General features: G+C 40.0%; 1 long non-coding RNA gene across 1 annotated transcript; it reads right to left on the bottom strand.

The window, feature by feature from the left end:
- Window positions 1-2,057: 2,057 nt before the first annotated feature.
- On the bottom strand, window positions 2,058-3,554 carry LOC147618173 (uncharacterized). Its single transcript, XR_015262147.1, has 3 exons — window positions 3,344-3,554; window positions 2,586-2,674; window positions 2,058-2,461 (listed from the first exon to the last, which is right to left on the bottom strand). It is a non-coding gene; the product is annotated as an uncharacterized LOC147618173 (long non-coding RNA).
- Between the last annotated feature and the right edge of the window lie 23,403 nt (window positions 3,555-26,957).

Genomic DNA, 26,957 nt, shown 5'->3' with positions numbered 1-26,957 from the left:
GTATGAATCCTAGTAACTATCAAACTTTATTTATTTTTAGACCTTCTAGGCTGAATACACTAGAGACAATGCCAGCTCCAAGTAAGATTGTCGGCTTTAATTGAGCAACAAGCGTTAATGCCTACCAGGGATTTCACTGACGTAAACGAAAACATGTGAACATGTTAATAACATATGTTAATAACACAAAAAATCTTGTGATCACATGTTATATTCACAAAGCTTTCACAAGGGCCTAAAAAAATTATCTTTGTCGGGCATAAAAAATCTTCTTAGAGGTGGCCACTGACCTACTACTATTATGTGAAGATGGTAACATGAGAACATGTGAATAGCTTATTCCCATGTGTAGCCAAGCTTTTAAGGGGTTCCCAAATGGCAAGTGACCTGCTATTTTATGAACGGTAACATGAGAACATGTGAATAACTTGTTCACATGTGTTATTATCACAAAAAATCTTGTGATCACGTGAATATTAAATCCATGATGCCTACTCTTAGCCACCCACTTGGCTTTGATCCCAAGCTCTTACCACAAACCAAGCAAGGCGACCAAACAGGATATACAAGGTATCCATGGGAGGGTTCACAAGCTCGAATGACAAGCTCTCTCAGGTCTACAATTGGTCAAGTTCAATCAGTGCTAACCTTTGAAGGCTCAAACATTCATCAGAAAGCATCACACAATGGAAGAACTATAATACTTGTAAGTGCTTCTAACTCTACTCTTGGTATGCACTACACTCATCAAGGACATATGGCTCCCTTAACCACTATTGCATTACATGGAGGAGCACAATTAGCTACACCACAAGCATCCGTTTCACTTGGCACAATGGAGAGAGCACTAGAATTGTCAAGCTTTGTACAACCACCTCTCAATGCACATAGTTACAGTCAAAATACTCATAGGCCAATACAATCATATGAAATTGAGCACATGAGGTCACATAATGCATCTTTGTCAAATCAACCACTTCAAGGCACACAAATCTTTCCAAATGTGGCCCGCATAGGCACAATAGGAGCACATGAAATCACTCAAAATGTCTGCATAACACCAGGAAGTGAGCACCTCAAGCCCAATTCATCTCTATCACAAAACACAAGAATGCAAGGTCAAGCCCACAACAAACATGCAATATCCAAGTGAGAAGCATGTAGTCAAAGATCAACCTATTCATGTAGGCAGTGTCGTGCTTCCTAGTCACACATCACAACTCCCAATAGCAACAGCACATCAAGGCTAAGTATGCATAGAAGATGAACATATGAGCACCATAACTTAGTCATCTTCACATGGTGAACCACCTAGGAAGGGGGGAGCTCCCATTTTCCTTTTCTCTGCCACCACATCCCTCAAGAAACCATCACCAAGGCATGCACAAAAGGAGATCCATCCTAATGTCAAAGAAGTGATTGAGAAAGCTTTAACAACGCATACAACCCAAGCAACAGTAGATTTTACAAATCTGCCAAGATAGGACATTCACATGAAGCCTCTATCAGAATTCTAAGTGCTATTTGCTCATCAAGGAAAGAAGCTTGACAAACCAAGAGTCTTTAAGTATCTACATATAAAAAATTCACATATGCATACAAAGATACAGACAGTAATGAGTATCAACAATATCAGGGGCCGGATGATACACTCAAGGATGAGGAATTTCAGCAGAGCTGCACATGCAAAGGTTGTGGAATAGGCCACCTCTTCAAGGACTACCCAATACTTATGCCAAAAAAAAGATGCCACTTGGAAGTGCCATAGAGGGTCCAATAGCTACATACTCTCAGCAGAAGAAGTCTCCTACACCATCAACTCAGTCATCTCCCAAGGCATCATCAAACTCTCCACCAAAATTGCCACAAAAGAGACAAATCCTACCGTAAAGTACAACAAATCTTTTGAAAGCTCAATTTTTGGAGCTCCAAGTCAATAATGCAAAGATAGATCAAACTACAAACACCTTGATGCAATCAAGAGCTGTAATAGTGCAGATCCCACAAGCAAGCTCCGAGACAAGAAGTCATAAAGATATGAAGGAGGGTGAGGAAAGTATGAATAAAGAAAAGGTGACCACATACAACAAGGAACTCTTAGCAAATCAAGGAGTGGACACTGCCACAAAGAAGGACACAGAAGTATCACGACGACCACAACAACAAACTAGTGATGCTACCAACATACCAAGTAAGTCCACTACCTCAACATGGATCAAATTTGATATTGTGGGTAAATCTAGTATCAAACTACCAGGTTTAGCTCTAGTAGACCTTGAGGTAGATAAAAACTTCATGTCCTATGGAACCTAGGTAATCTCTGGGCAACCAACCTTAGATAAGGATCAAAAGACCATTCAAGCTTGTGGTAAATCATTGGAAGAATGCTTAGGGTTGATTAAATCAGTCCATAAATTCATAGCCCTTGGAAGGAGAATTCTACATCATGGGTCCAAAACACCTGCAAAAGGAACTTGTTTTAGGTAGACAGATAGCGAAAGCAGCCCTAGATCTACAAAAACTTCAAGCTATAAAGAAGAAAGAGTCAAGGGCACAAATACCAAAGAACCCAAGTGCTAGCTTACCAGTAAATGCAGAATCGTCAATAGGCCAAAAGCAAGCACAACCAATCCAGGAGGAACCGGTACAACAAGTGTCGAGAATAAAGAAATGCCTAGAGAAAGAGGCGAATGTTAGTTCATCAAGTTTAAAGCCACAAGTGCCACAGGAACAAGCCAGGCACCCAACACAAGTTACAAATGACAATGAAGACATGTACGTTCCACCAGCAAGGATTGTCATGAGCATACGACATCAAGAGGGATCTCCACTTCACAGGTTAGCTCTCATTGACATGAGTGCTGACAAGAATATGATGTCTCATCAAACTTGGTGTATGCTAGGTAAGCCAAATTTAAACCCAACAACCAAGTTTGTGCAGAAATCGACAAATGTGTTTGGTGACTACTTAGGAGTCATTGAAATTCACTTGGAGATCAGTAATCACTCCGAGCAAGCAAAGTTTTTTGTCATGGCTCCAAGAAATCTACATGAAGAAGTAGTTCTCAACAAAACCTGGATGGCAAAGAGAAATCGCACTATAGGATGGACCCATTGACACATGTCCTTCTCTAATGCAAATTGAGGAGTAGTGGTTGTAATGCTAGCCCAAGGCATACAGGAAACATCACCAGACGTTTTGGAGTATCGCAAATCTCTCCCAAAGAATCCTCCCACAACTACTAACATGTACATGGATAAAGGAAGACTTGATGCCTATGATGGAGGTGCCCGACAAAGGAGAAAGAAGAAGATGATTCTTATGTTGGACGAGAAGCCCCACCGAGGAGAGATCGCGGCCGTACGACTCAGCCCTCCGCCGGGGATTTTGCACGAGGAAGAAGGGAGGAAGAGGGCCCTTCCCATTGATGGAGCGAAGGAGCCTTGCACTCGGCCACTTCACACAGAGGAAGAGAGAGAGCTCGTGTGGACATCAGGCCGAGAGGGAGAGAGAGATCCTGCATGCGCAGTTGCCAGGCCGAGAGAGAGAGAGAGAGAGATACTACGTCTTATGAAAAAAATGTTTTGTGTGAGAGAAAGAGAAAACGTTTTTCCCTAAAACGTTTAGAGAGAGAGAGAGAGAGAGAGAGAGAACGAACGCGGGAGAGAGAGAGAGAGGGACCCACTAAAGTTCCAAGTTTTGAGGCTAGAGAGAGAAGAGGGGAATCTCCTAGAGAGAGAAGAGGGGAATCTCCTAGATCAAGATAAAATAAAAACACGAGATTAACTTCTTGCTCAGGTTAGAGAGAGGGTGAGGGATGAGCTACCAACTCAACAAAATGAAAAAGAATGAGGAGCCCCCTACAAGTGCCCATCCTTTCCCTTTTTATAGTCTTCCAAGAAAAAGAAGCATATGGGCCTTACACTCAATTAATGTGAGGGGAGGGGAGGAGTACCCTACCTTACATCCTTTCTTACACCTCTTAATCCTTTTCTTACATTTCAGCTTTTAAGTTGACTCCCCAAAAATTTAGGCAATTAATTAACATAGGTTTCCACAAAACTTTAGTCAACAAGAAATAACTCGGTCAGACACTAGTTAACCGGCGCGGGGAGGGTGTGGTTGCACGCTCCCGTACACAACCCTTTCTCCTAAATAAAAAGTCTCCGACCAACGGGAAAAAAATTTACGGTACCAACACGTTCCTTAAAAAAAATGATCCAGTATCAGGGCGAGAAAAGAAAATTTCTTAAATATAACCGAGATAAGTGTCATTATATTCTTGGATTTAAATTGACGATTGGGCCCGGGGGTCTGGGCCCTTACATTGTACTTGTTTACAAGAGACATAGAATCCTTTAGCTGTGACTCCATCATCCATTTACCATCATCAAAAGAATAATTCCAAAATTGAATTAAATACTTACGGAGTACCTTACCATTACGTAGCAGCTTATCCTCATGCTTAAGGATAGTTTCGGGTTGCAAAATTTCCTTAACCTCATCAAATTCAGGTGGGTCTTCACATCAATAGGCTCGAATGGGGCAAAGGACCCTTAAAAGGCTTAAAAGGCTTAAGTAGGCTTAATGGTAGAGGACCCTTAAAAGGCTTAAGTAGGCTTACATGAAGGGCATTATGGATTTGCCAGTGGGCTGGTAAATTAAGCCTATAAGCTGTTTCCTTGATACTTTCCTGAATTTGAAATGGTCCATAGTGGTAGCGTGCAAGTTTAGCATAATACCTTTAATGACCTGAGTGCATTGCCAATCCTTTCCCATTGTATGCCTTAAATGGGCCTTTGTTGAAAACTTTAGCAAAACCCAGTCATCTTCCTTGAGTTCAAGGAAACGTTGATGCTTATCAGCCGCTTGCTTTTGCTTTTGCTGCGATACTTTTATGGCATCTTTGATCTTCTGAAAAGCCATTTGAAGATCACACACATATTCATCTACAACAAAGATCTTTTGGTGTATCCTCACAGTAGGAGGAACTTTTGACCAACCTTATATAATCTTGAAAGGAGATTTACTTATAAAGCTATCCACCGTGTTATCGTATGCATACTCTACCAAGGGTAAATATCTTTCCCATTGATTGCGTTGATCTACCTCATTTACATAGCTCTTTAGTAGATCCAAAATAGTGGAGTTGATCACCTCACTTTGCCCATCCGTTTGAGGGTGATAGGCTGAGGAGAAGTTCAACTTTGTACCCAAATTCTAAAATAGTCCTTTCCAGAAGAGACTCGTCATGCGAGGATCTCTATATGAGACTATTGACTTTGGCAAGTCGTGGTAATTAAAGATCTGCGAGACAAAAAGATTAGCCATATGGTGTGGCTTAATGGTTTTCTTGATAGAAATAAAATGAGATTGCTTACTAAACCTATCCACAATAGTCCAAATGCCCATATTTCCATGGATAGACTTTGGAAGGCCAAAAATAAAGTCCATGGAGATACTCTCCCAAGGAGCATCTAGTATTGGCAAGGGCTAAAGTAAGCCCGCATGTTTGCCTCTATCATATTTTACCTTTTGGCACATGAAGCATTGAGAAACATAATCTTGAATATCATTCTTCATAAATGGCCAGTAAAAATATGTCTCAATAGCACAAGTTGTGGCTTGGATGCCTCGATGCCCCGTATAAGCAGGAGCATGAGATTCTTGCATAACCTTCTAGCCTAAACACTTTCCTGAGAGGAATTTACCACCCATGGCCTCTATGTCTTCAAGGGGTAGGATACGGGTCCTTGATATAACATGTGTTCCAGCCATTTTTTGCAAAAGAGTTCTATGAGAATTCATGCATTATTGGAGAATTTATGCATTATTGCAAAAAATGAAGTATGTTGTGAAGTGATAAACCACAGTAAGAAATAAAACAAAATGAAAAACTATATACACAAGATATTATCCCAAAGATTATTAATAGAAGATTCATGCCTTTTTGGGTTTTCATGAGTCTTCCCCTTGTGCATGTCTGGAATTTAGATTTTCACGCATCAAGGACAGATCACGCCCTAGTGGGATTTTCATAACCAGTTTATTTTTATTTTATTTTTGATTTTTTGGTTTTTTCTTATTTTTGCTATTCTTCTTCCCTGCTCATCTTTATAGCGATGCATGAATGTCCGCCAGAGCTCTTTGGAAGGTGCGTGGAACATTGATAGCCCCAAAAGTATAGCATTTATGGTAGTGATCCTTAAAGACCAGCACCTTCACCTTGTTCGTGACCTCCTTGCGCAGTTCAGGCCAGAAATGCTGAACGAACATTTTCGCGTAATAATCTGCTCGCTATGGCATAAGGTATCCAGTGTTGGAAGGCTTAGAGAAGGTCTTCTTTGGTTTCTGCCTCTACAAGAAATACTGAAATTGGGTGGTCGGAGGTGTGAGCGATGGATACTCCTTTAATGCTTGCCTTGGGGGGTTGGGATTTTGAGAACCTGTTAAACCACCACTGGGGCGGTTGAATATGAATCTTGAATATCTCTACTATTTTTTATAGTTGAAGGATCTTTGGTGAGGGGGTAGGAAATGGAGTCCTCTCTTCAACATGTGGCTCCTTTAGCTTTAGCTGCTCCTGATTGGTTGTGAGCTTTAGACGCGATGGTGGGAAGATGATGAGCACTATGTTATCATCGATGCCGTGGTTCCCTGAGGCTGTAGATAAACTTCTTATATCTCCATGAGCATCAAGTTTGAATTGAGAGGGGTGGGAGTAGGGGTCATCGGGGGAGACGGGGGTGGAGATTACATCCGTTCCTTGCCCTTAGCAGTGGGATGATGTCAGTTTGAAGACCTGTGGTTGGGGGCATATTTGTTGAGTTTGATCCTTGCGGATCTAAATATATCTGTTACCCCTTGTGATGGTTAGGGTTAGCTTGAGGAGCTATGGTCGCTAGTGGGATTGATCCTTGGGGATCCAAATACGTTTGTTGCCCTCATAAAAGCTTTGAGCTTTTAGCAGTTGGTTAGAGGCACCAAAGTCTACATACCGCACATCCTCATTGGCATGTACATCAGTAGTCATAGCATTCATCATATGCTGCATAGCAAACAACTGCTCACTATATGCTGCATAGCAAACAACTGCTCACTATAATCATCATCATTGTTCCTGCTTGACGATGAATAGTTATTTTGCTACTTCTACACTTTACCTTTGTTAGCCCTCTCCTTTTGGGCAGTCTTTAGACATGTGGCCCTTCTCTCTATAATTCTAACATTCTACATCAAAACTTGTGTTTTGATCCTAGTTAGAACCTAAATTCTGATTTCCATGCCTTGAGAACTATGTTGTCCTCTTACGCGTCCATGACCTTCATTGTGCTGCTGCACATCTTGTTTGGCCTTGGCCTCCACCTATGCCTCAACCTCTAGCTCTGCTTGTATTATAATAGAAGGCTTATTGTTCAGAATTGTTTTTACTCTGAGAAGAAGATGGGGCAAGGCCATTCTTCTGTTCACAAATAAGCATAGATGTCAGTTCCATAAAATCGGGAATATCATCCCTAGTATTCATAAACGTTGAATATGCATCTCCAAGTCCTTCTAGCATTGCACACACAACATCATCGTCTCATCAACTGTGACACTAATAGATGTAAGAGCTTTCACTATACCCTTGATCTTCAAGGCATAATCATTGATGCACAGAATTCCTCTCTTAACTCTGTTTAACTCTGTCTTGAGTTGTAGTTTCCTGACTTTGGTATTTTCTTTATTCATCTTTGACAAGTTCTTCCAAGCAACGACGGGGGTGGCTGCACTGTTAGGGCATAAATTACACCCCGCACACTAAACCAATGATGTTTCTATAAGACAATTTTTAGCATTTCACAATCTGTCTTCTCTTCAAGCATAACTTATGTTTCATTCACTTGCCAATCATCACAACATCATCACTTAGCATACTTAATTCACTGTCATTGAAAGACAAATTACTATTTTACAAAATAGATTACTGCAGAGAAGATAAGAAAACTGGAAAAACATCTCTATAATGACCACCGATATATTCATCAAAATTCACAGTTACAAAATAGGACAAATCCCTTTTCTTATACAAAACAGGTACGACTATTCATTTGTACCTTTCCACATCTGAAATACTCTAAGGCTCAAAAACATACTTATTTACTAAGTAATAGGTGTCTGTTTGCCTCAACACTGGCACACCCCGGTGGTTAAATTACTTGCTAGTAATTTGAGACCTGAACCCACAAAAAGACCTTTGATTTTGTTTCCCAAAAATTGAGAACTTCTAACTTCTTGTTAAGCAAAGTGCAATGGCTGTAATCTTATACAACTTACACAAAATACTCTCCACCAACAAGTTAGAAGAACTCCCCTAATCCCAAAAAGTGCTTCCTATGTTGTTTTTTTTAATATGTTTCCTGTTTTTTAATGTTTCATTCTTTCAAAACATCTTCAGCTGTTGCTGGATGATCCTCCAACACTACTTTCAGAATATCCTCTTGTGGTTGAATATATCGTTGACTTCACAATTCTTGGTCTAGAAAGAATCTTGTTCTTGGATAGATCTTTAAACTGGAACACTTGAAAATATAAACAAAACTTTACTTGAAAGAATCTTGTACTCATATAGATCTTAAACTATAACACTTAAAAATTTAGATAAAACTTTACTTGAATTGGTATAAACTTCGTAATTGTGATTGGCATACAACTTAAGCTTGGTTTCTAATCACTTGAGAGCTATTTCTTTACTTTTCTCATCATCACTAAATTCGTTGGTTAAGCAATTGATAACTTGAATCAAAGACTAGAGAAACTTGCTTGGATCTTGAATCTTCAAATTGGTCTTAATCTTCATGAAATGTCTAGCAATCACTTTTACTTGAATTTAGGCAACTAGATCTTGAAGATAACTTTTACTAATCTTGTCTCGATCTTTCTATTTAGGTCATGGTATCTAAAATTCTTTTCAAGAGCTAAAGTTTTCTAACTAGGGTGGTTGCAAGATCAGGGTGCCCAGTTTTGTCCACTCAAGTATCTTATAAACAGTAAAAAAATAGGCATTGGTTTACCTTTAGTGGTTAATCTCTCCTAGCTAACAAGGGAATTTCCTTTCAAGTTCTTTTGTTGGAACATCACATGCAAAGTTGGCAATATAGTTGCATAATTTGATTAATCATTTGATAGTCCAAAGTCCTCATTTCCTTAGGTACAAAGTCAATGTGTACACCCTGTCCCAAATTTGGACTGATTCCATAACATGCTAATATCTTTTACATATAAACTCATATGAGATTCCCACTTTGCACCTTAGATCTTCACATAATAAAAAGATTAACTTGATTTTTTGAGAAAACTTTAGGCTTATTTTCTATTTTAATTAAATATTTCAAGGTCTTTAAAGTGTTATAATATATACCACTTTTTGTACCCATAATAACTACCACTTAAAATACCCAATCTTGTAGATCAAAAGAGTGGTAGATAGTGAGACATTAGTAGAATGTGGTGGTAGTCAAAATTGCAAATCCAATGGCTAGATTTTTAATGATCTCTTTTTCAAAATTCGTCCAAGCTGTCAGAAGGCTTGCAAACATTAATAATCTAATTAGTAAAATTATATTTTTGATATAAATAATCTAAAACCTATAGGGACTAGTATACTTGTAATGGTGCATCGATGGAAAAAAAATTGGATCACTCTAAGTATGGAAAGATTATTTTTTAATCATTTCATCATATTTTTTATTAGTTTTGATTAATTAGACTAATTTATATTAATTTAAGTTATAATATAAGTGCATGTGTATTTTCTATTAGCTTCTTGATCTCATTTGAAGTACCTGACCCCCCCAAATTTACTCTCCAAGCATTGTCCCAGTCCAACATAAACTGGACAAAACTGGACACCCTGATCTTGCAACAACCCACTAGGTCTAGAAGGAAATAATATTGAGAAAACAGATACAAAAGCAAACAATAAATTGTATACAATGAATAATTTTTAACACATACCTCCACCTTTGGTTAATGTGTCGAGTGTGTTAACGTCTTTGGTGTCAAGCTTGTCCTTTTGGGCAATTTGGTTCTTCTTTCTAGTTGGGCAAGATTTAGCATAATGTCCCAACATCTTACACCTGAAACACTTGACAATAGACAGCTTGGATACGATGTCATTGGTCGGGCTATGCATGTCAGCAGATGCTTCCACATTTTTAACTTTCTTCTTAATATATTTGTTTATTCTAGAGATATGTCGTTCAATCTTTCTTTGAAATTTGTCCCGATGATCTCGCTCTTGATTCAAAAGAATATAGAGTGAATCAAGCTGTTTCTGAATAGTACGATAATGTTGCAGGTATTCACCCATTTTCTGACAATTAAAAAGAATAAGAAAAATTAAAAACAAGAGAAAAGATAGGATTTCTTATCTCATTTGGAATGTTGAACTAGATGTGAGTCCTGCCAAGTTAGCTCAATACACAAATGCATAATTTTTCAAGAAATAATCCATATACTCTTTAAAATTAGAAAACTACCCATAAGTTAAAGCAACATTTGAATGATATCTTCACTAAACAAGCTGTTTATGAGGATTTAGAAAACAACATTACTCACAAGAATTCGACAACTCTCAAAATTTCTCTTGAGGTAAATCCTAAAAATTTGTAGAAGAAATCAAAACTAACTATATGCACATGAGATTCTTTTCCATAAAATATGATGAGAATAGTCAAAAAATATTTTTCTTTTGTAAAACTTTTGGTTGGTCTCATTTATAAAGCTTTAAGCTTATTTGAAAAACTTTTGGTTGGTCTCATTTATAAAGCTTTAAGCTTATTTGAAAAACTTAACAAAGCTTTATAATAAAAGCTTCTTTTTTTTTTCAAGCATTTCTGAGCCTGAAATTGTCAACTCAACTAACCCAAATTTAGAGCAAACTTAGAGAAGAAGTCATATATTTATAGATACGGTCTCCTTTAAAAAAAAAAATCAAAACTTTATACTAAGCTTTATCTCATAAAGCTTTTAATATTAAACTTATTCAGCTTATTAAAAAGATTATGAAAGCTTTATTATAAAACTTGTAACTTTGGCCAATGCCAAAAGCTGGAGAAAAAGTAGCCCACCACCGCATCAAAATATAAAAAGAAAAGTAAACGTTTAAACTCATAAAGCTTTTAGCTAATTTAAGCTTTGTAATAATCAAAGCTAATTAGCTAATTTGAGGTATGAAAATTCCTCCTTCCAACCTGAATTCGCAGCCATGGGCGTCGCCGGCCGGAGGTAGGAGTGGGCTGCCGCCCGGGTAGGAGGGAGAGAAAATATATATATATATATAAATATATATATATATTATGCTAGTTAATGAGTCTTTAATTAATCTTATTCAAGCTACATTTTCAACCTCTCCCACAACGCCAGCACCTAACGCCAGCACGATTAAAAAGGGAGACTAATAATAATAATAATAATTCAGCTCTATTTCGGGCAAAACTGATAATAATAATAATAAAAATAATCCCTCGATTTTGGGCAAATCTGAAAATCCTCCCGCCCCTGAAATCGCTGGTCTGCCGCCGCCAGCTGGATGGAGAAAGAAAAATAAAAAATAAAAAATCAGCGCCTCCCTGAATTCGCACGCTGGCCGTGGGGGCGGATGGAGAGAGAGAAGCTGCCGCTGCCGCGCTCGTCGGGTATGAAGGAGGGAGATAGAGGGAAATTATATATATTATATATATATATATATTACTCAATAATTTGCGCCCAGCGCAGCGCAGAGGAGGAGAAAAAAAAAAGACCAAAGTAATTCTTGAAAAGACTCTTGAATAATCCTCAACCCTCTATTATAGAAATTGAGCAGAGGAAAGGTTTAGCAATCTTGATTATGGCTCTCCATGCTCCTTTGCTTGCTCTTTCAATCCGTACAGACAGATTAGGAAGAGGATTAGTGAAGAGGAAGGTGGTTTCATGGTTTTGGGAAACCCACTAATGGTTTTCCACCTAGTTTTATCCTTTGGGCAATAGATTGATGGAGATTGATTACCCAATGGTAAAAAATAAGCTTAATTTGATCCATACATAAACAAAAAACCATAAACGTGTTCTTCTTCAATTAAAATTCAAGAAAATTACCAAAATTACCTCTGTTTTTGTCTCTTTCACCTCTTTTGACGGTCTTCAAGAAAATTAAATTACACCAATGCTCTGATACCACTGCAACCGGACCTTTAATTTTCTTGAAGAGAATAATCAAGACTCATAAAAATTATATCAAATATCCAAAACAACTACTTGAATTAAATTGAAAAATTAAAGCACATATCAAAACATAAGACAAGAGAAAGAAATACATCACCATCAACATAAGGTAACACAAGACTGGGTGCAATCTTCCCCCCCCAACGTGAGTGGCTTCTTCTCGCGTGGGTATTTTTATATATTCCAAAAAGCAGGCTTTCAGTCAAAAATAAAGTATACATCCATATTTGGACTTTGCCATTTAATTAGCCTTTGTCCTCAATTAACCTTTGTCCTCAAACCTTCTAAGGTTTGCACTATTTTTCTAATACAATAATCTTTAACTTGTGCACATATGCACATTACAAAATAAATCAACTAGTGCTCGTATGCACACTGTACAATAAATTGACGCGTGCACACACACACATCACACTGATGTCAAAATAATATCAAATGCCATAATATAGCCACAAAATATTGTGAGATATGTCCACACGCCATGACTCAATCCACCATCCGTGCGACACCTAAATCGGTACCCTCGCACTGTGCAACACCTAAATCAGTACCCTTGCACACCTCATCACCTAAACTCATAAACATAAACCACGTTAGTAGTAACAATCAATTGACATCACATCAATCAATCCTAACGTGTTCATGATGAGAAATAGGCATCATAAAAAATATATACAAATTTAAATGACCATGATTATTATTCAAATAACATGGGTCATAACAGAAGACCAAATGGATTCACACTATCCATTGCTAGTCCAAATCGATTGTAGGTTCAAAATGGAGAGACATGTGCGCAGCACAGAGATACGAGTACCAACATAAAGTGGCAGACGAGCAAGTCTCTTTACTTCCGCCTCTTCCTTGAAAGTATGCTCGGCACAACGCTTCTACAAATGGGATGGAAGTTCATGAACAGGCTCCATGGGGCGATCAGGTTTGTCCTCTCGTATATGGTCCGTAATGTAGAAGGCATCTATCATTTCATCCATATCAGCCTCATAAATTTGGTTCCCCTCAATATTGGGATTGTCCTATGCTGTAAGATTCCTCCCCAGCCTCTCAAGATGTCCAGCATCGTCCCCTGTAATCAAATCCCTCTTCAGAAATATAAAAGATCTTGTTTCTACCAGTTTTAGTCTAGAGAGAGAAAATCTTCTAGAGAGTGATAATTCAGTTTTTAAATATTTTTGGATAGAAAAATATATCATCTTATTAAAATAAGTTCCCCTGAAACAGAAGTTTAAAAACATTTTCAGAAGGTGCATTAGAAATTAAGTATAATCTGTTCATTAGGCATTATCCTGAGGGTCAAGATTTTTTTGAAATTTTAAATTAAGGTTCCTATGGACCAATAAGATTCATCCAAATGTAGGAAGGAGATAAATAGAAGAATAAAAGAAGAATCCCCCAAAAAAGAGTAAATACTCACATAAGATGAAGAGTTGACTAAGGACAAGGTTAATAGTTAAAAAAGAGAGATATTAAGATGAAATAATGCATTTTTGACACCTCAGTATATGGAGAAATTCTCCTCATGAAGGAGGCGCCTATTTCACATGCTTGAATGAGTTTTAAACTCCCAAATAATGAGATATTTTTATCTTTCCTCTCTCCTATTTCAACTAGATCCAAAAAGTGAGCAAAACTGACCCAAAAATGATCAAAAATTGACCAAATTGATCTGAAAAATTCTAGAATCAGTTGGCTTGGTTAGAGGCTCCCTTTTTCCTATAAATAGAAGCCTTCTCCTTTGTTGAAACTCAATAGTGTTTTGCATTATTACCCTGCCTCTCCCAAGTGCCAAAAACAGTGAATTTTACTCATAATTCATTAGTTTTTCACCTTCCCTCTTCTAAAAGATTGGTGGCCACTCTTGTTTCAAATAAGAGTTGAACCCTCAAACCATCAAGCCAAAGGAAAGCTCTCAAATTATCCATGTAAGTTGGAGATTCTTCTCTTTTCTATTTCTTTTATGGTTTTTTTTATGATTTTTGTCTTCTCTAAAATGAAATGATGTTATGCCTCATTGAAAAAAGGCATTCCCCTCTCTTCTTTAGTAAATCCAACCATTCTTTATCCTAGATGATTGATTATTGGATAAAATCAAGTTTTTCATAATGTTTCTCTTAAAATAAGTAGAAAATGTTTACATTAGAATGATTTAAATACTTTTGGTGAACTTCTAATTAATTTTAGTGAGTTAAAAATTGAAAAATGATCAGCCATACAAAGGAAGTTATGGCAAAATTTTTTAAAAATTTGTGAAATAAATTTCATCTTTTATTAATCAAAAAGAGTAGTCCCCATTGTTAGAGTATTCTAAAAGTGTCATTTTCATTCATGCATAGAAAGATGCATATTGATTAATTTCTATAAAAGAATGATTTTCAATAGAATTAAATTCTATGAAAGCTACTTATTGATAATTTTTTTATTATGAAAGTGTTACTTTCTTCATTATGGATTTTTATGCATAAAATAATGCATAAAAGTATATTTCTTTATTACAAAAGAGTTACGTTCATCATATTGATTTTTATGCATAAAAGTATGCATAAAAGAATATTTTTTATTATAAAAGTGTTACTTTTATCATTATTGAATTCTATGCATAAAAGAATATTTTTTTATTATAAAAGTGTTACTTTTATCATTATTGAATTCTATGCATAAACATATGCATAAAAGATATTTCTTTATATTAAAAGTGTGATTTTTATCATAAATGATTTTTATGCATGAACATATGCATAAAAGATATTTTTTATATCAAAAGTGTGATTTTCATCATAAATGATTTTTATGCATAAACATATGCATAAAAGATATTTTTTAATATCAAAAGTGTGATTTTCATCTCATAAATGATTTTTATGCATAAAAGATATTTTTTATATCAAAAGTGTGATTTTCATCATAAATAATTTTTATGCATAAACATATGTATAAAAGATATTTTTTTAATATCAAAATTTCAAAAGTGTGATTTTCATCATGAATGATTTTTATGCATAAACATATGCATAAAAGATATTTTTTATATTAAAAGTGTGATTTTCATCATAAATGATTTTTATGCATGAACATATGCATAAAAGAATATTTTTTTTAAATTAAAAGTGTAATTTTCATCATAAATGATTTTTATGCATAAATGGGTGCATAAGTGATATTTTTATATTAAAAGTATGATTTTCATCATAAATGATTTTTATGCATAAACATATGCATAAAAGATATTTTTTTATATTAAAAGAGTGATTCTCATCATAAATGATTTTTATGATGATAAAAGTGTGACTTTCATCACAATTGGATTTTATGCATATAGAATCTTTATAATTAAATAAGGGTTCTCCTTAATCCTCTGTTAATTTTTGTAAAAATTAAAAAAATGAATAAGTAGATAATCTGTGAGAAGAAATGCTGTCGTTTCATTTTCACTAAGATGGTAATGAGAAAATTCAATTAAACTATCGAAGTCGGAGATCGAGATAAATGATTATTTTATTCCTCATAAGAAATTTATGTTTTAAAAATCTGTAAGCAAATATTCGTCGAACGAAATTTAGAAAAAGAGAAATTGAAATAGTACCTTTCGAGAAAGATATTTTAGGAAGAACCTTTCCAGACCCAAACTCTGATTCAGACTATCAAGACCTAATTCCTTCATCAATTTCTATCAATGATGATGTGCCCAGTTCAGGAAAAATGCACTCAAAACACCCACCGAATTCGAAACTAAGTTAAGACTTTTGATTTGATATGAGGATCAAGTTAACAGAATTTGAGGAATTCTTTTTGGAATTCAGACCTGGATCTAGAAGTATTGAGATACGGATTTAAGATTATTCATGGTTTTCAAACAAAATCAAAACTAAAAACTTGCATAGAAACCCTGTTTTCTTAAAGGACTGTCTTACGCCAGAATGCTGGAGGGAGCATTTGGCATATATGTTTATCTAAGGGAAGTTCGGTTGCAACAGTTGGCGGGGAGTGTTCAAGAGACAGCTCTTGCGGCAAAAACCTGCCCTAGCTTGGGTATGATGAAAAATTGTGTGCTTCGGGTACCATGGGCGAGGGCCGACGAAGCGGTCCCTGAGTGAAGTACCAGGATACCTAAGGAGGATCCTGGAGGGTTCTGACCAGGCAATGCACGGGCTCACGGTGCTTAGGACACCCATATGTATGTCGAGGAAGATTTATATATGTATGTTGACGAAGTGATTATTGTAATTTGTTGTTAACTGGATCTCGTTGCTGACCGGCTGGTCCCAACGGAGAGTCCAGAGTGGTACTGTTTTTGTGAAATAAGGGATTGAATGAAAATTTTGAATTATGAAACCTGTGATCATATCTGTTTTGTCAATGGATTATTTTTATATTAAAGTTTTAACGAGGCTAGAATTGGTGGAGTTTTAATAATCAAACTGAAAAATCTAAGGTTTACGCTAGGATCCGAGTAGCTAGTTTATTCCCTGGGGCTTGTTCAGCATGTTCAACAATTTGATCATTCACCCAGGAACTTCAGAACTCCATGCAGATTTTTTAGACTTCTTAGCTACTTTATCTTGAGAAATAGAATTATAGCACCTCTTTGTGTAATGAATCGTGTGTACCATGGTATGTCTTCTTCGCAGTTTCGCTTCTTTATGCGATTACGACTGAGGCGGTGATTCTGGAGCCAAGCTGCTCTATGTACATATTGCAACTCTTATATAATTATAGAAATGTTTTTCGAAGAAAAATTCCCTGTTATATAAGTGATTGTTTACGGACGATCTGATAAAGAAAAATCTGTTATCGGACATATGTCATAGTGTTAACCTATGACGGACATTGAGACGTACTATGTTTTACATCATTAATTTAAATATTCTGAGTCATGGGCCGGGCTTGTCGGCACCATATGTTAAGGATGAAGGGATTGGGTGATCGTCGATGAGAGGCGCACCTTGAATATTAGTAGGATAAGGGTTAGGATCGGCCGGCCATGTATGGGCACCCAAGTGTGAACGGCCAAGTCACCTATAAGAGTCAAATGTAACCCTAAAATCTTCATTCTCATGTGTTGTGAATACAAGAGTGCTCTTGCCTTATCTCTTTGGTTTCCTTCTCCTGCGTGTGTGAGAGAGAGAGAGAGAGTGAGAGAGCGATCGAGCACTGTGTAGCGGCACGGCGGCGGAGAGGCGGTAGAGCGGCGACGGCGGCTCCTTCTTCACTGTGACGCGGGAATCCTTCAAGGCGGCAGTTGAGCGGTGAGTGACACACCCTTTGCATTCTGTTTGAACTTCCTTCCCTAGTTGTATGCTTGCAGCCATTCGTGGCTTGTTGAGATATCGAGCTCTAGTGAGGCGGTGGACACTGATGACCCGCCTGGGGGATAGGCCCCGCACTTACACCACTGGCATGGTTGGTGAGATCTTGGGTGATATGCGGCCAGTGGGATGACAGGCTGTGTGACAGCCACTCTAGAGACTGGCATAGTTATAGCGCCAGCTCATTTAGTCGGGTTCACATTATAGAGAACCCGTGTATGTATTTGGTTGAGTACCTTTCATATTGTGTGTACTCTTATCTTTGTATATGGTGTGTTGAGTGTTGAGTAGAGAAGAAGAAGATTTTCAGCCTCTCACCTTGTGTGTTCTCTATTAGGGTTTGTGAGTGTGTGTGTGTGCTTGCAAGAGCTCAAGCTCTCTTCCCCCCTGCATCTTTTCATGGTATCAGAGCCTGGTTCGTGCTAAGGGCTGAGCTGCAAGCAAGAGAACCACAGGAAGCGGTACGAGGGTAAGAGCTGCAACTACTCTTCCCTATTGTGTTGGTGACTACACCCTTGTCGGGAGCTCTACGGGAGGCACCGGCAAACGATCTCCGATTGAGGAGCTTTCTTCGCGGGAGTGAAGCTACAGGGCAACTATACAGTCCTTCGGACTGACATATTAGGGCCGAAGACGCGTTTCGGGCGCGTCTGGACCTCCGGTTTTCAGAAAGCAGGCGATTTCGAGCACTGCGGGTAAGTCATCGATTCTCTGCAGAACTCTGTTTTACGAACTGCAGGAAGACAGATTGACTGTGCAGACACTGTGGGTGCTGCAAAGAGGTCTACAGTTGCCATTGGGTGTATGTATGCACATTGAAGTCACTGATTGTGACATTTGAGTACTCCAGTACCGCTGTGCAGAAAATACTGCAGGTTGTGCAGAAAAAACCAGAGTGCAGTTTCTGGTAAAATTGTGTGTTTGGCAAGATGTCTAATGATGGCATAACACAGATTGTGGCTGAGAAGCTTGACAAGAATAACTTCCATGCTTGGAGGTTCAGGTTGACTAATTTCCTGATGGGAAAAGGCTATTGGGACTACATTGAAGGTGAGCATGAAGAGGCACCGGAGATACCGGATATAAATCCGACTGCTGCAGATGTGAAAGAGTTTAAAGACTGGAACCAAGGAGCCAGGAAGGTTATGTATTGGCTTTCCATTAGTATACAGGACACCATGATTGGGCACATTCAGGATGCCAAGTCCCCCAAGGAGGCGTGGGACACCTTGGTAAAGCTCTATGAAACAAATACCAAGGCACGTAAGATACAGTTGAAGAATGAACTTCATACTGTGGAGAAAAAGAGCATGTCTGTGAATGACTATGCGCTGGAGATAAAGGGTATTGTGGAATCCCTTGCATCTATTGGTGTGTCAGTAGATGATGATGACAAGGTGGAAGTCTGTCTACGTGGTCTCGGGCCACAATACAAGGCGTTTAAGACGTCTATTCAGACTCGGGAAAATATTCCCAACTTTACAGATTTGGTGTCTATGCTGATTATCGAAGAGAAGAACTTGGGTGAAGACCAACAGTCTTCACAAAGCAAAAACAGTTCAGAGCAACAGGCCTTCTACACGAGTTCAGGAAGAGGACGAGGTAGAGGAGGCCGTGGACGTGGTCAAGGAGGTGGCCGAACAGGTAATCAGAATTATGGTCAGCAGCAGCAACAACAACAGTCCCAGAATCAACAACAACAACAACAACACGCAGGTGGAAGAGGCAGATTCAGAGGCAGGGGGAGCCAAAGAGGCCGTGGAAATTGGCAAAGGCAATATAACGATGCACGTGAATGCTACTATTGTGGTAAGCCAGGACATGTGCAGTCAGAATGTTATAAGAAGCAGGCTGACATGCAAAATGGGAAAGTGCAGCAAAACAACTATGCATCCTCAAGCAGAAATAATGAGGACAATGAAAGGTTGTTTGTTATGCAGCATGTTGTAAATGCCATGTCTGAAAATGTTGATGCAGCACAAAAAGATAATGTATGGTATGTGGATTCAGGCGCTTCGAACCACATGACGAGTCATGGGGAGTGGTTCAAGGAGATGAAGAACCCAGAAAGACCAGGTTTTGTGGAAACAGGGGATGACACTGCTCATCCAATTGCCCACGTTGGAGATGTGCCATTATCTATGCAGGATGGCAAAGTGAAGTACCTTGCAGATGTACTTCATGTACCGAACATAACAAAGAATCTGGTTTCAGTTGGCCAGATGATTGAGCAGGGTTTGCAGGTTAGGTTTAACCCTGATGGGTGTTATGTCGAAGACTTTAAAGACAAGTGCAGGTTGGTTGCAAAAGGCAACAGAGTGGGCAGAATGTTTACGTTGGATGTAGACATGCCTGAAATGAGTGCTGCGATGTTTGCAAATGGTTCAGGAGTTGTTGCAGACACAGACATATGGCATAAAAGAATAGGACATGTAAATGTGCAGAGATTGAAGTCTATGCAGACAAAAGGAATTGTGACAGGGCTGCCAAAATTTAAAGTGGAAGGTATGCATAAAATCTGTGAAGCATGCCAATTTGGGAAGCAAACAAAGCATGTGTTTCCACGTAACAGATATGTGAGCAGAAATGCACTAGATGTTGTGCATTCAGATGTATGGGGTCCTACGAAGACCGTGTCTATGGGAGGCTGCAGGTACTATGTCACTTTCATTGATGACCACACAAGAAAAGTGTGGGTATATTTCATGAAGGAGAAGAGTGAGGTGATCACTCACTTTCAGAATTTCAGGTTTTTGGTTGAAAAGCAAACAGGGAAATATGTCAAGTGCCTAAGGTCAGATGGAGGGGGAGAGTACTTCTCCAATGAGTTCTCTGAATTCTTGAAGAAGAATGGTATTCGGAGACAGTTCACATGCAGATATACTCCGCAGCAAAATGGAGTTGCTGAGCGGAAAAACAGGCACATTGCTGAGATTGCGCGGGCATTGATGGAAGAGAAAAATATGCCGCATTGCTATTGGGCTGAGGCTGTTTCTACAGCAGTATACATCATGAACAGGACTCCAACTGCAGCCATACATGATGTAACTCCAGAGGAGAGGTTTACTGGCAGAAAACCAGATTTGTCTCATCTGAAAGTTTTTGGATGCATTGCATATGTGCATGTGCCAGATGAGCTGAGAACTAAGCTGGATCCGAAAGCTGAAAAATGTGTGTTTATTGGATACTCCCTTGAGCAAAAGGGATACAGGTGTTATAACCCTACTACACGTGAGTTGAGGGTAAGCAGGGATGTCGTCTTTGATGAGATGAGCAGCTGGTATGCTGTTGAAAAAGAAGCTGTCGGGGCTGATGTGAGTGGAAGTGTGGTTGCACAGAATGCAGGTCAGCAATCACAGTCTTTGAGTGGACCAGGAGAGTCCTCATCTAGTGGGTCTGTTGATAGACCATGGAGTGGCAGGTTGCGTCATAATACCAGTCCTGCAAATGTGATTAGTACATCACGTAAAGGAAAAGAGAAAGTGGTTGAGCCCCTTGGTATGCCTGACATTTCTGCAGGGCATTCTCATGTTGATGGAGAGTCTAGTGGCTCAGATATGAGCCTTGATGAGGAGCTTGGGATCCCAGCTATGAGAACACCTGGTGTAAAGAAGGCTATGGAGGCCATGAATGAAAAGCTGCGAAGATCAGGGAGAGTGAAGAACCCTGTGCAGAGATTTACATATGATGGTTATGTGGCACATCACTATGCATATATGGCAAAGGTTGTGCAGGTTGTTGAACCCACATGCATTGATGAGGCTGTTGGAAATGTGCATTGGGAGAAAGCTATGGATGAGGAGATGGATGCACTATATGGAAATGAAACTTGGGATTTAGTGCAATTGCCTGAAGGCAAGAAAGCCATTGGATGCAAGTGGGTGTACAAAGTCAAACATAACAGTAATGGGAGCATAAACAGGTACAAGGCTAGATTGGTAGCCAAAGGATATGCGCAGACATATGGGATTGATTATGAGGAAACTTTTAGCCCAGTTGCCAAGATGGCAACGGTGAGAGTTGTGATAGCAGTGGCTGCATCAAAGCAATGGTCTTTACATCAGATGGATGTAAAGAATGCATTCTTGCATGGGGATTTGCAAGAAGAGGTGTATATGTTGCAGCCACCTGGTTATGAGGATGTGGGTCACCCCGAGCATGTTTGCAGGTTGAAGAAAGCCTTGTATGGCTTAAAGCAAGCACCAAGAGCATGGTCTGACAAGATTTCTGAATATCTTGTCACTATTGGCTTTCATGTAGCCAATGCAGATTTCTCATTGTATGTGAGACATGGTGATAGAGGGGTTGTGCTTGTTGTCATCTATGTAGATGACTTGATCATTACGGGGGACCATGATGCAGAGATCTTTGATGTAAAGATCTTGCTTAGACAGAAGTTCGAGATGAAGGATCTGGGGGAGCTCAGATATTTCTTGGGCATTGAGGTGATTAGGTCACCACATGGTATTGGATTACTGCAGAGACAGTATGGCTTGGACATGTTGTCCAAGTATGGTATGACAGGCTGTAAGCCTATTTCTGTGCCATTGGATCAGAATGGCAAGTTGAGTGCAGACTCAGGAGAGATCTTGGAGGATCCTACTATGTATAGGAGCATAGTAGGAAGTTTGATCTACATGACGATCACCAGACCAAATTTGAGCTATGCTGTTGGGTTGGTGAGTCAGTTTATGCAGGTTCCACGGAAACCGCATTTGGATGCAGTCAGACGCATACTGAGGTATGTGAGGTCTACTTTGCATTGTGGACTATTCTATGAGACTGGGACAGAGATATGTGTACATGGGTACACAGATGCTGATTGGGCTGGTAGTATCTCAGATAGGAGATCTACTAGTGGCTTCATGTTTTCTTTTGGGAGTGCTGCTGTGACTTGGAGCAGCAAGAAGCAGCCTACGGTTGCTCTATCGAGTACAGAGGCCGAGTACAGAGGAGCTGCTATGGCAGCATGTGAGGTAGCTTGGTTGAGAAAGCTACTTGCAGATTTGGGTCTATCAGTGGATAGACAAGTTGTCATTTTCTGTGACAACATTAGCAGTATACAGTTGGCCAGGAACCCAGTCTTTCATGCTCGTACGAAGCACATAGAGGTCCACTACCACTTCGTCAGAGAGAAGGTCTTGGCAGGAGACCTTGACCTTGTTTATGTCAGCACAGAGGATCAGGTAGCTGACATCTTCACCAAAGCATTGGGTACAGAGAAGCTCCGCAGATTCAGAGCTTCGCTTGGTGTACATGAGATGGAGTTGAGCTCGAGGGGGAGTGTTGAGATATCGAGCTCTAGTGAGGCGGTGGACACTGATGACCCGCCTGGGGGATAGGCCCCGCACTTACACCACTGGCATGGTTGGTGAGATCTTGGGTGATATGCGGCCAGTGGGATGACAGGCTGTGTGACAGCCACTCTAGAGACTGGCATAGTTATAGCGCCAGCTCATTTAGTCGGGTTCACATTATAGAGAACCCGTGTATGTATTTGGTTGAGTACCTTTCATATTGTGTGTACTCTTATCTTTGTATATGGTGTGTTGAGTGTTGAGTAGAGAAGAAGAAGATTTTCAGCCTCTCACCTTGTGTGTTCTCTATTAGGGTTTGTGAGTGTGTGTGTGTGCTTGCAAGAGCTCAAGCTCTCTTCCCCCCTGCATCTTTTCATGGCTCGCATACGGTGTCCGGCAAGTCCCCAGCTAGACCTGTGCGGCAAAAGCGCACATTTTTGGCGCCGCTGCCGAGGAGTTGCCCTGCACCAAGCTCCAGTTTGCAGCTCGGGTTGCTGCGTGAAGTTTAATTTACACTATAGGAAAGGCGTCTGCGTTGTTGTTGAGGTGTTTCTGTGGTTTTCAATCTCTGTTTCTGCAATTTGTCTTCTGCATTTCTGTTTCTTTTGTTATTTTTCCGCTCCGCATGTGGGCGTGCATTCTGTTATCTGGTTTTCTGCGTGTGAGGAGGGATTTCTGAATCGCTAGACCTGTGCTGTGTGCGAACTGCACCTCGGCCAAGGCTGAGAAAGAAACCCTAGAAAACTTATCCCAAACATTTAAAAAAATGAAAAATTAATTTTGAAAAAAAAATTAAAAAATAAAAATAAAAAATTTATTTTTTTTAAAAAGAAAAAAACCAAACGTGTGGAGAGGAAAGATTTTTCATTTGGAGAAAATTTTTTTGAAAAGAAAGAACCCCAATCGACCCACGGCCTCGGCCTCGGTCTCGGTCTCGGTCTCGGTCTTTTGATATATATATGTAGGAGAGTGAGCCTCCATAGCTTTCTTTCAAGTGAGAGCTTATGGGAAGTTGTGCCCTATATGTAGCCCACTCCCCAAGGTGTAAAGTGAGCATGTGGGATAAAGCCCTCAACCTTTCCTCCACAAGCAAATAGGCTTTCGCCCCTTCCCCCCAAAGGAAACGGACTGTTTTGAGGACTACAGGAGCTCTAGATAGGCGAACACGGTGCTGTAAAGCACACTAGGACCCTTTAAATGATACGCTCGTTTCGAGCTATCACATGCCCTAGTCTAGGTTCGACCATAAGTAAGGGCGTCAAAAAACGAGTTCAAAACAATCTAAAAACAAGTAAAAACGAGGTGCGAAACACCTAAGAAACCACTTGTGTGAGTTTCAAGGGTAGTTACCAACGCACGTAGGGTACCCACGTCACATGCATCTACGTTCTGGTCGGGTGCTAGGGCCTGAACCACTAGAAAGTGTTTCAGTTTACGCAGGCTCACACCATCCCTCCACGTTAGCATCTTGGCCTTCGGCTGGAACCCAAGGGAGTGCAACCCAAGATCCACGAATAGTGGATAGTGACTCGTCCTCTGACTCAGAAGCCATGGAAGGGCACCCTACCAAGAACCCTGAGGAGACAAGCCAAAACATACTAGGTTGGGTCCCACAACCCGGATCTAGCATGTTTAGTCGTCTAATAGAGACCTTTAGTAGAGCTACACGCTCCGAACATGCAACAAGAGAAGTAAATGAAGAAGGTGGGGTAGTGGATTCGCCATTCACATCTTATGTAGACCCTACCCTCCCAAAGAGTGTCCATGTGGATATTCTACCTACTTCGTTTAATGAGGACCCTACTGAGCTACCACATTCCGATGCTCTTCCTAAAGTAGAGGTTCCTAGAAGCCAATCCATAAGAAGTGACATTGCGTCCACTTCAAGAGAACCGTTTGGCACACCAAGTCTAGATGGGATATTTCTCAATGAAAATTGGGAATATGATCTACACACAGAGACTCTAACGGACCTATACACGGGTTACACATACCATGTAGGTTGGTTAGAAGTCCTACGATCTACATCTAGCGCCACTAATCTAGAGAAGAGCAACAACAAATGATATGTGAGGTTATTCATAGAATTATCCAAATTGAGAGGCAAAATAGGGGAGTGAACTTAGTTTCCACTCGCCCTATGAAATTTTTGGATACGGGCAAGGCCAAACAACCAACCCTATCACAATTGGTGGAGACTCCCTCGGTGAGTCCCATAGACCCTTCGTATGTTGTTTCGCCTGGAGTCTCAATGCAAGTTGAGCCCACGAGCAGTAACTTTAGCTTTCCAACCTTGGCTCAACTTTCCATTAAGGACTCCACAATGCCTACCCCAATGATGAGCATGACAGAAAGCGCACCTGTTACCACTGTAGTTAGTACGACACCGCTACCTAGTGGAACAGTACCTACAACAGTGCGTACCAGTGTCTATCGACCCTATGAACCTATCGCTACTCATGCTCATGTAGCTCCTATGCCTCTTAGTTTGCCAATGGCGTATGCTCCACGACCGCTTTATCACAACCCTTATCCAAGAGGAGCTAGGCCTAGCTACATATCATATCCTACGTCATTTGCCAACATACTCAGACCAACGCCAACTCCTATTAGCTAGGCTATCCCAGAAGTGCCTCCACCAGCTATGCCTGCTCACCTAGGTGATCTCGCAGCGTTTGCTCAGACGATCGGACGATCTATTGCGGAAAACATGCGGGGTATGCCTGAGAGAGAACCTAGAAGCAAGGCAGTACAAGTGGCTAAGCTCACTCAAAACTTCAGTGGTAACGAGGATGTTAGGAAGCACATTGAAGTCTTTGAACACGTGTGTGATTCCTTGGAAGAGCACAATGAGCTGCATAAGTGTAAAGCCTTAGGCTTAACCTTAAGTGGGAAGGCCGGAGATTGGTATCGAACCTTAAGGGTTGAAGAGCGCACTCACTACCCCACTCTCAAGAGATTGTTCTTGAAAGAATACATACGTGAGGGTGTGCTTTGGAGAGTAGCATCTCAACTCCAAAAAGCTGAACGCGAGGAAGGGGAGTCAGTGAGAGACTTTATAAGTTGATTGAAGCATCTAAATTCTTGCTGCACTCCCGACGAGCGCTTCAATAATAACCAACTGCTCGATAGATTCATCCGAGGATTGCGCCACGAGGACATTTACAGTGGCCTAGTCATTAGAGGTCTTACAACGTGGGAAGCAGTCACTGCCAATGCAATCCAGTTAGAAGACAACTTGATGATTGCAGGTAAAAAGGTGTCTTCGAAAACAAAATCCGTTAGTTCACAAGTATCTGGGCACGAGCCAATGACGGTGAAACCTATTGCCAAGGAGCCCAAGATATCTGAAATGTCTGTGATTGACCGACCTTACTAAGGCTCTCCAAGAATACTTTAGGGGTAATCGAGCTCCTCAGAATAGCCATATGTACCCAAGGAGAGAGCAACAATGGTGTTCGGTTTACTTAGGACCACATAGCACGAGTGAATGTCCCACATTCAGAGTCAAATTCAATGGGAATTGCAATGCATGTGGTAAGTATGGCCATCAATCTAAAGATTGCCTAGTACTTAAGCGAATGTTGGCAAATCAGGCACCACTAGCCTGGTCAAACACACCTCAAGTACCCGCGCTAATGCCTGCACAACCTGTCGAGCAACCGTCACAGCACATAGTTCCAAGGAATCCGAATGTAGTCCAGTCTGTGCCGTTACCACCGCCAGTGCTGCTAGGACCACAACCTCCACATCCAAGGATTACCCCAATAAACCAGATGGGTTGTGAGTCACATAGTGCGGGTGGGGATTATGAAGAGGAGATAGACCCCACTGCTCCATATAAGATTGATACGTTTGAAATGATTCCCCAGTACTACATGGAGGATCATTTCGGGCAAGTCAAGCATGTTTATCAAGCGGCTGCTCTCACCACAAGAGGGCAAAACCTTAATACTTTGGCGAGGAGACCACCTCTTCAATGCTACGAGTGTGGTGGACCGCATCGTGTAGCGGAGTGCCCTAATAGGCTACATAAGATCGCTACTCATATGCAACCAAATCAAGGGAGCACATCGGGAATGCCGGTACTTACAT

Source organism: Cibotium barometz, chromosome 35, assembly GCF_041138505.1.
Source record: "Cibotium barometz isolate CiBa-2024 chromosome 35, ASM4113850v1, whole genome shotgun sequence".
In the NCBI taxonomy this organism is placed as follows: domain Eukaryota; kingdom Viridiplantae; phylum Streptophyta; class Polypodiopsida; order Cyatheales; family Cibotiaceae; genus Cibotium; species Cibotium barometz.
Note: the sequence above shows the minus strand (reverse complement) of the source record. Positions and strands in the feature narration are given on the sequence as shown.